Below are 8,764 nucleotides of genomic sequence, written 5' to 3' on the forward strand. Positions count from 1 at the left end.
AGCATTAGTGTGGTGCTCATAAAAATAGCAGCATGTTGATCGATGCTGATGACACCTACCTTAATGTGCTATTACATTTTATTCTTGAGAAGTGCATGATCTGTAGTCTGCTTTATTTCTTGTCAGGGTCATAGTACTTGTGTAAATGTGTTGTTTCTTATTAGAGATCAACTAAAGCCATCTTCTTCTAAAACCATCTTCGGTTCTGTAGATGAGGCTTTTTAAAACCAAAACCAACCATTTTTCATTATTCATGTACAAATGATCCTCATTATTTATGTCTTTGCCATAGTCCATCCTGGGCCCTATACTACAAAGACCGTTTAAGGAGCTTGGAAAGAAAAGCATCCGGACTTCTGTAAGTTTCTTGAAGACGTTTCATCCAAGAAGTGTATTCAGTTCTAAGAGCAATCCCAGAGGATTGCCAAATCCCAAGAGCCTAGGTTTGAAAACATGTGTGGGTCACAATCAGCCAAGGTTTCAGGCGAACCCATTGTGAAACATAGCCCCACCCTATCGTGTGACTTACTGAGATCACATGGCCCAGGATGTGAGTGGGCATTAACTTAGAGACTTAGACTTGGAGCTTTTTAGTGTCATTGTGCAGTTTGCACAGCGAAATTGGGTAGCTGAACCACAAAGGTTCTAAAGTAAGAAGAAGAGAAACCAATATACAATTTTCAAGCTCCTTAAACTATGATGACCTGGATGACTGAGAACCTTCACAAACATACAAAGAGAGTTCAACATACCAAGGGTTTCCCCTCCATGTTCACATGAAAGACATAGTCTTTCAGCATCTAACCAACCTAAAAATGGGAGTTTCTTATTACTTTTAGTTCACAGGAAATAATCTCTAAGAGTGTTACCCACTCCAGAGATGTTATCAGATTCAGTTCAATTCAGTTCAGTGTTATTTATATAAAGTCACGTCCACATCCTCATTTTAGATTTGACAGCATTTTAGTAGGTAAAGGTAAATGGCTTGGACCTGAATTTAGCCGCGGCAGCAGGTCTCGAAGGAGACTGGCGGCGGCTCACAGTCCTGGCAGATCCCCATGTACTAAATGGAAGTGAAGTAGTTACAGAATTGAAAAGGGGAGGAAGGGAGGGAGGTGCATGTAAATGAGAATGACAACTTGCAGAACTGGGAGAACCTATATAGATGAAAGCCAGAAGGAGCGTGTTTGGAGGAGTGGTCCCGCTCCTGAAATTCCGATCCATAATCTCCAATTGTCTCAAGGGGCTCTATGTTTTAAGGTATAGACCCTACATTACAGCGAAAACAGGGAAAACCCCAACAATCAGATGAGATTTTCAGACATCAGCAATCGTCTCCCACACACCGCCTTTTCTCTCACTCTTCCACTTTAACACAGTAATATGTTAGTCTTAAGTATATACAATGCACTCAATATATTTATATATATATATATCCAAACTCAGTCAATTACTATACATCCACTACGGCAACTCAAAACTTTATTTATAGCCCTCTAATAAACATAAATGGCGTCTTAAACACACGCATTCAACAATGTTTGCAGCAGTATTTGTAAAACCAACTATGGTTTAAGCAGTTCACTGCTTACTAATTTGCATTTTCACATTCAATTCAATTCAATTCAATTCAATTTTATTTATATAGCGCCAAATCACAACAAATGTCGCCTCAAGGCGCTTCATAGATACAGAGAAAAGCCCAACAATCATATGACCCCCTATGAGCAAGCACTTTGGCGACAGTGGGAAGGAAAAACTCCCTTTTAACAGGAAGAAACCTCCGGCAGAACCAGGCTCAGGGAGGGGCGGCCATCTGCTGCGACCGGTTGGGGTGAGAGAAGGAAGACAGGATAAAGACATGCTGTGGAAGAGAGACAGGGATTAATAACAGATACGATTCAATGCAGAGAGGTCTGTTAATACATAGTGAGTGAGAAAGGTGACTGGAAAGGAAAAACTCAATGCATCATGGGAATCCCCCGGCAGCCTACATCTATTGCAGCATAACTAAGGGAGGATTCAGGGTCACCTGGTCCAGCCCTAACTATATGCTTTAGCAAAAATTAAGGTTTTAAGCCTAATCTTAAAAGTAGAGATAGTGTCTGTCTCCTGAATCCAAACTGGAAGCTGGTTCCACAGAAGAGGGGCCTGAAAACTGAAGGCTCTCCCTCCCATTCTACTTTTAAATACTCTAGGAACAACAAGTAGGCCTGCAGAGCGAGAGCGAAGTGCTCTAATAGGGTGATATGGTACTACAAGGTCATTAAGATAAGATGGGGCCTGATTATTTAAGACCTTGTATGTGAGGAGCAGGATTTTGAATTCAATTCTGGATTTAACAGGAAGCCAATGAAGGGAAGCCAAAACAGGAGAAATATGCTCTCTCCTTCTAGTCCCTGTCAGTACTCTTGCTGCAGCATTTTGGATTAACTGAAGGCTTTTCAGTGAGTTTTTTGGACATCCTGATAATAATGAATTGCAGTAGTCCAGCCTGGAAGTAATAAATGCATGAACTAGTTTTTCAGCGTCACTCTGAGACAGGATATTTCTAATTTTAGAGATGTTGCGCAAATGGAAGAACGCAGTCTTACATATTTGTTTAATATGTGCGTTGAAGGACATATCCTGGTCAAAAATGACTCCAAGGTTCCTCACAGTGTTACTGGAGGCCAAGGTAATGCCATCCAGAGTAAGAATCTGGTTAGATACCATATTTCTAAGCTTTTCAGCGCCGAGTACAATGACCTCAGTTTTATCTGAGTTAAGAAGCAGAAAGTTAGTGGCCATCCAAGTCTTTATGTCTTTAAGACATTCCTGCAGTTTAACTAATTGGTGTGTGTTATCTGGCTTCATGGACAGATAGAGCTGGGTGTCATCTGCATAGCAGTGAAAATGTATGCTATGTCTTCTAATGATGCTGCCTAGGGGAAGCATGTATAATGTAAACAGAATTGGTCGTAGCACCGAACCCTGTGGAACTCCATAATTAACCTCAGTGTGTGAAGAGGACTCTCCATTTACATGCACAAATTGGAGTCTATTAGATAGATATGATACAAACCACTGCAGTGCAATACCTGTAATACCTACAGCATGTTCTAATCGCTCTAATAGAATATTATGGTCAACAGTATCGAATGCTGCACTAAGGTCAAGAAGGACAAGCACAGAGATGAGTCCACTGTCAGAGGCCATAAGAAGATCATTTGTAACCTTCAATAAAGCTGTTTCTGTGCTGTGATGAACTCTGAAACCTGACTGAAACTCTTCAAATAAACCATTCCTCTGCAGATGATCTGTTAGCTGTTTGACAACTACTCTTTCAAGGATTTTTGATATGAAAGGAAGGTTGGAGATTGGCCTATAATTAGCTAAGACTGCTGGGTCTAGAGATGGCTTTTTGAGTAAAGGTTTAACTGCAGCCACCTTGAAGGCCTGTGGTACATAGCCGATTATTAGAGATCGAAGAATTAATCAATGGCAGGACTTCTTTGAGCAGTTTTGTAGGAATGGGGTCTAAAAGACACGTTGATGGTTTGGAGGAAGTAATTATTGAAGTTAACTCAGAAAGATCGATTGGAAAAAAAAGAGTCTAACTTAACATCAATGGAACTAAGAGTAGCTGTAGATAATATTACATCTGTGGGATGATTATTGGTAATTTTTTCTCTAATGATAAAAATTTTATTTGTGAAGAAGTTCATGAAGTCATCACTAGTTAACGTTAAAGGGATGGTTGGCTCAAAAGAGCTCTGACTTTTTGTCAGCCTGGCTACAGTGCTGTGTGTGTTCACACACACACAGTCTAAAAATAGCTCCAGCACAGACTCAGCCTCCTTTCACACAGAGATCTCTTATTCTATATTACAAAGACGTCTTATATTTACAACCACTGTCAGGCCTCACAGCTTTAGCGCCTAAACAATTTCGACAAATTTAAGTTAACGTTCCAACCGATAAAGTCCAACTTTTTTGTGCTCAATTAACCAGTATCAGACTCTAGCTGTTTCTGGCCTCATCTCTAAAATCCCTAACTCAATTTAAAAGCGTCAACCAACCCAAACTTTGCCTGAAGCTTTATTTTTGGCATTTCACAGCCAAGGCTTACCCCGAAGTTTTAAGTTAAAGTTACACGCCCGAAGTCCAACTTCTGCTGGTCAAAAAAGTGCAGACTACCGTTCCAAACGGTAAGGAGACTCAAACTCCTAGCTATTGTGGAGGTTCCCAAGTTCTCCCCGGTTGCCAACCGTACTATCCCTATTCGCCGATAGGTCAAGGCCGAGCGTCCTTGGCCAGGAGGGAGCGTCACCTCCGAGAAATGCGCATCCTAGTGGTCCAACCACCGTCCTTCAAAAATTTATAATACTTTGAAACAACAATCAACACCCAAAACAAGTGTATGACTGACCCAGGTCCAACCTGTCTGACCAATTTGGGACTCAAACCCATAAAATGACCAAATTCCCTACTTTCCTACTTGGGACTTTAACCCTTTAGGGACTTTAACCCTTTCACTGTTTTCCTTTTTTCCTTTCTTTAAGGGACTTTAACCCTTTCAAACTTCAACTTTCAACTCTCATGAGATTTTCACCAAAATCAAAACAGACATTCACCAGTAATTTCAGTGAGTAGACTTTACTTTTTTCATGTCCAATTTGGCACATTTTGGAAATAATTCAACAGGTAGTAGTGCCTTACCTTTGGATAAGCCAGCTTATGCCCACTCACTTTGACCACTGATATTCGTGCCTGCCCGTCTGACCACCTCGGACCCCGGATTTCTCTGTCCAAGCCTCCAACTCACTCTCCCTCCTCAATAACCGGACAAGCCTCCCAAATGTTAGGTTCAATATTGAGGAGGGGTAGAGGAGGTAATCAACTTCCATAATAACAACACTGGTCCGGCCGGGTGGAGTCAAATGATGATTTTAATGCACGCGTGGGAAGATCGCCACTGTACGCAGACAGCGCCGATCCCCGACTTACAGAGCATAAGAAGGTGTTTTATACCTTTCAGGGCTTAAATTTACTGATGCCCCTTAAACGTCACTCAGATACAGTTCATACATAGGTTTCAAAACCACAATGACTTAACACAGTTTAAAATAACATTGTCTCCGTCTCCACGACAGATGCTTCCTGTCAGCCTTCTGACTTTCACTTCTTGTCTGGAAAACCAGACCCACACCCTGCAAGAAACTGTTCCTCTTTTTGCAGAGACAGCAAGAAACGATTCCTCTTTTACAGAGACAATTTTAGAGTTACAAGCAAACATGATTAACCTCTCACCTATAAATAAGTCTATCTAATGTGTGAGTGTGTGTGTGTGTGTCATCATGAAATGCACTCAGTTTCACCTCTCCCTTCACCAGCTGAAACTTGTAACCTTTTCAACCAGACAGAAGGCCAGCACGTACACATTTCAGATTATAACAAGCATTCAAAAGCATTTAAGATTATAGATTCAACTCAACAGTTTAGAGTGGTTATAACTGCACCTGTAATAAAGGCTAATTGGGTACCAATATGTTTAAACATCTGAATACAATATCAATACTGCAGATTGTATTATTAATGCAATGGTAATGATGATGATTATTAACAATAGCAGTAAAATAATTTCTCTAATTCCTCACACCCCCTATGAGCAAGCAATCTGGCAACAGTGGGAAGGTAAATAGTGCATAAACATTAAAAAAAAACAAAAGAAGATGAGTGGATGAGAAACTGAGTGCACTGTAAACAATGGTGCTGATTTGGCTTTACACACACTTTACACACCCAGTCATCCACCCATTCACTCTCACATTCACACACTGGTGGAGGCAGCTACAGTTGTAGCCACAGCTACCCTGGGGCAGACTGACAGAAGCGAGGCTGCCATATCGCGCCATCGGCCCTTCTGGCCAACACCAGTAGGCAGCGGGTGAAGTGTCTTGCCCAAGGACACAACGACGGAGACTGTCCGAACCGGGGCTCGAACCGGCAACCTTCCGATTACAAGGCGAACTCCCAACTCTTGAGCCACGATCGCCCCCAGGTTGTTCCCAAAATGAGTGCTGACTGTTCGCCACACAATCTCAGTGCTCATTCACATTCTGGCTCGACTCGTCAGTTTATGGCATACAGGACAAGACATTCAGAAAGTACTTGAAAAGATACCAGCGTTATACACCAAAGTCTGACTCTGATAATTAACACCAAAACAACATCACTAGCTTTATTCTATTTTAAAGACTGAGGTTCATCAGTCTTTCTTCATCTAATTATTGTTTTCTTCTGGATCCACCCAAACAGAAACAGCTTTAGGTGTAGCACATCTTCTTTTGAAATTTGTGTTTCTTCCCAGAAATATGTTTGTATGTTTCTAAACTGCCAATTACAGTAAACTAAAACCAACCAACCATTTCTGATCATCATTCATGTCCTAACCAAATAAAGCCTTGCAGGCTCTTTATGTGCTTTGTTCTGAAGAGTGAAGGCAGATCAAATTTCTCCTACAAGTATGTCAAATGCATACTTATCCTGAGGTCGGGAAATGTTTTGATAGTAACGCATTTTTAACACGTTTTGGTTTTTTATGCCACTAAAACACATTTATTGCTGATAATAATAATAATAATAATAATAATAATAATAATAATAAGCCTCAGCCTCTCTGGGAAAGTTGGGAGGCTGACTTTCGTCCTGGTCGCGGAACACTGGACCAGCTCTTTATCCTCTCAAGGATACTTGAGGGCACATGGGAGTTTGCCCAACCAGTCTACATGTGTTTTGTGGACTTGGAGAAGGTATTCGACCGTGTCCCTCGGGGTGTCCTGTGGGAGGTGTTGCAGGAGTATGGGGTGTCTGGCCCATTGCTACGGGCCATTCGATCCCTATACAACCGTTGCAAGAGCTTGGTTCGCATTGCCGGCAATAAGTCGGACTCATTCCCGGTGGGTGATGGGCTCCGCCAGGGCTGCCCTTTGTCACCGGTTCTGTTCATAATTTTTTTGGACAGGATTTCTAGGCGCAGCCAAGTGGCGAAGGGCTTTCGCTTTGGTGGCCTCAGAATCTCATCTCTGATTTTTGCGGATGATGTGGTTTTGTTGGCTTCATCGTGTTAAGGCCTCCAGCTCGCACTGGAATGGTTCGCAGCCGAGTGTGAAGCAGCGGGAATGAGGATCAGCACCTCCAAATCTGAGGCCATGGTTCTCAGCCGGAAAAGGGTGGAGTGCCCACTCCAGGTTGGGGATGAGTTTCTGCCCCAAGTGGAGGAGTTCAAGTATCTCGGGGTCTTGTTCGCGAGTGATGGGAGAAGGGAGCCGGAGATCGACAGACGGATTGGGGCTGCAGCTGCAGTAATACGGACGCTGCACCGGTCCGTCGTGGTGAAGAGGGAGCTGAGTGTAAAAGCGAAGCTCTCAATTTACCGGTCGATCTACGTCCCTACCCTCACCTATGGCCACGAGCTGTGGGTAGTGACCGAAAGAACGAGATCGCGGATACAAGCGGCAGAAATGAGCTTTCTCCGAAGGGTGGCTGGCCTCTCCCTTAGAGATAGGGTGAGAAGTTCGGCCATCCGGGAGGGGCTCAGAGTAGAGCCGCTGCTGCTCCACATCGAAAGGAGCCAGCTGAGGTTGTTCGGGAGTCTGACAAGGATGCCTCCTGGGTGCCTCCTGGGTGAGGTGTTCCGGGCATGTCCCACCGGGAGGAGGCCCCGGGGCAGACCCAAGACACGCTGGAGAGATTATATCTCTCGGCTGGCCTGGGAACGCCTTGGTGTTCCCCCGGATAAGCTGGAGGAGGTGGCTGGGGAGAGGGAGGTCTGGGCCTCTCTGCTTAGGCTGCTGCCCCCGCGACCCGGCCTCGGATAAAGCGGATGAAGATGGATGATGGATGATGGATGGACTTAATTTTTTATGAATTTTGTTTTTTCTTTTTTCCCTTGTTGTTTCAATTATATTTGCATGTTCTAAAGAAAATCTATCTATGTTTTCTCATACTGATGTAAAAGACAAAAAATAATGGGTATTAAGGCCCTTAATGAGCAGGCCTTTTGAATGGAGTCCTTTAATGCACACACATGGCCTAGGGCCCTGATACACATATAATACAGAGAGATGTTTCAGGTTCGCTGGAGAGCTGGGGTTAGTGGATGTTGTAGCCTAAATGCTGACAATATCCTCTGACTTTTCAAACTTTAAACATAGACACTAGACCATGTGTTGGTGTCATGTCAACCTAAGGAGATGGACCATAAGACAAAGCATGATATTGACACATTTGCAGTGATTCTTGTCTCTTCTTTGTGAGCTGGTAAAAGTGCCTAATACATAAGTGCATGCACTAACGGGTACGAGCACTCCTGGGGGAGGGGATATCTCCCTCTCTCACACACATAGACACACCTGACGCCATTTGCATATAACCACTATTATAAATTATCAAGTGCTACTAACTTATTAGACAGAAGTCAACCATAACCAGGTGAGCACCTATTCTTTGGTGGGTGGGGTGGTTTATGAAAACAATTTATATATTCTTTGACATTTGTATTGTATTGAATCATTTAGTGTACTTTAATTTTTTTTATGTGATCAGCTATATAATAACTCTGATTGTAACACAACCAGGCGCAATTATCAACTATCATTTAAGTTACTGCTTTGAATGAGAATGCTACTATTATGCAGCTCGTTGTGACTAAGTTAATGTTATAGGTCAAACATGTGGAGTTTTTTCTTTAATGAAAATGTCTTATTGCAGTTCACACTTA

At 42.7% G+C, this 8,764-nt stretch overlaps 1 pseudogene; it reads left to right on the top strand.

Annotated features, from left to right (window-relative positions):
• The first annotated feature begins 8,686 nt into the window (after nt 1-8,686).
• Nucleotides 8,687-8,764, top strand: part of LOC146517806 (odorant receptor 131-2-like) — a 2,076-nt pseudogene continuing 1,998 nt past the window's right edge.

Source organism: Neolamprologus multifasciatus, chromosome 5, assembly GCF_963576455.1.
Source record: "Neolamprologus multifasciatus chromosome 5, fNeoMul1.2, whole genome shotgun sequence".
Taxonomy (NCBI): Eukaryota; Metazoa; Chordata; class Actinopteri; order Cichliformes; family Cichlidae; genus Neolamprologus; species Neolamprologus multifasciatus.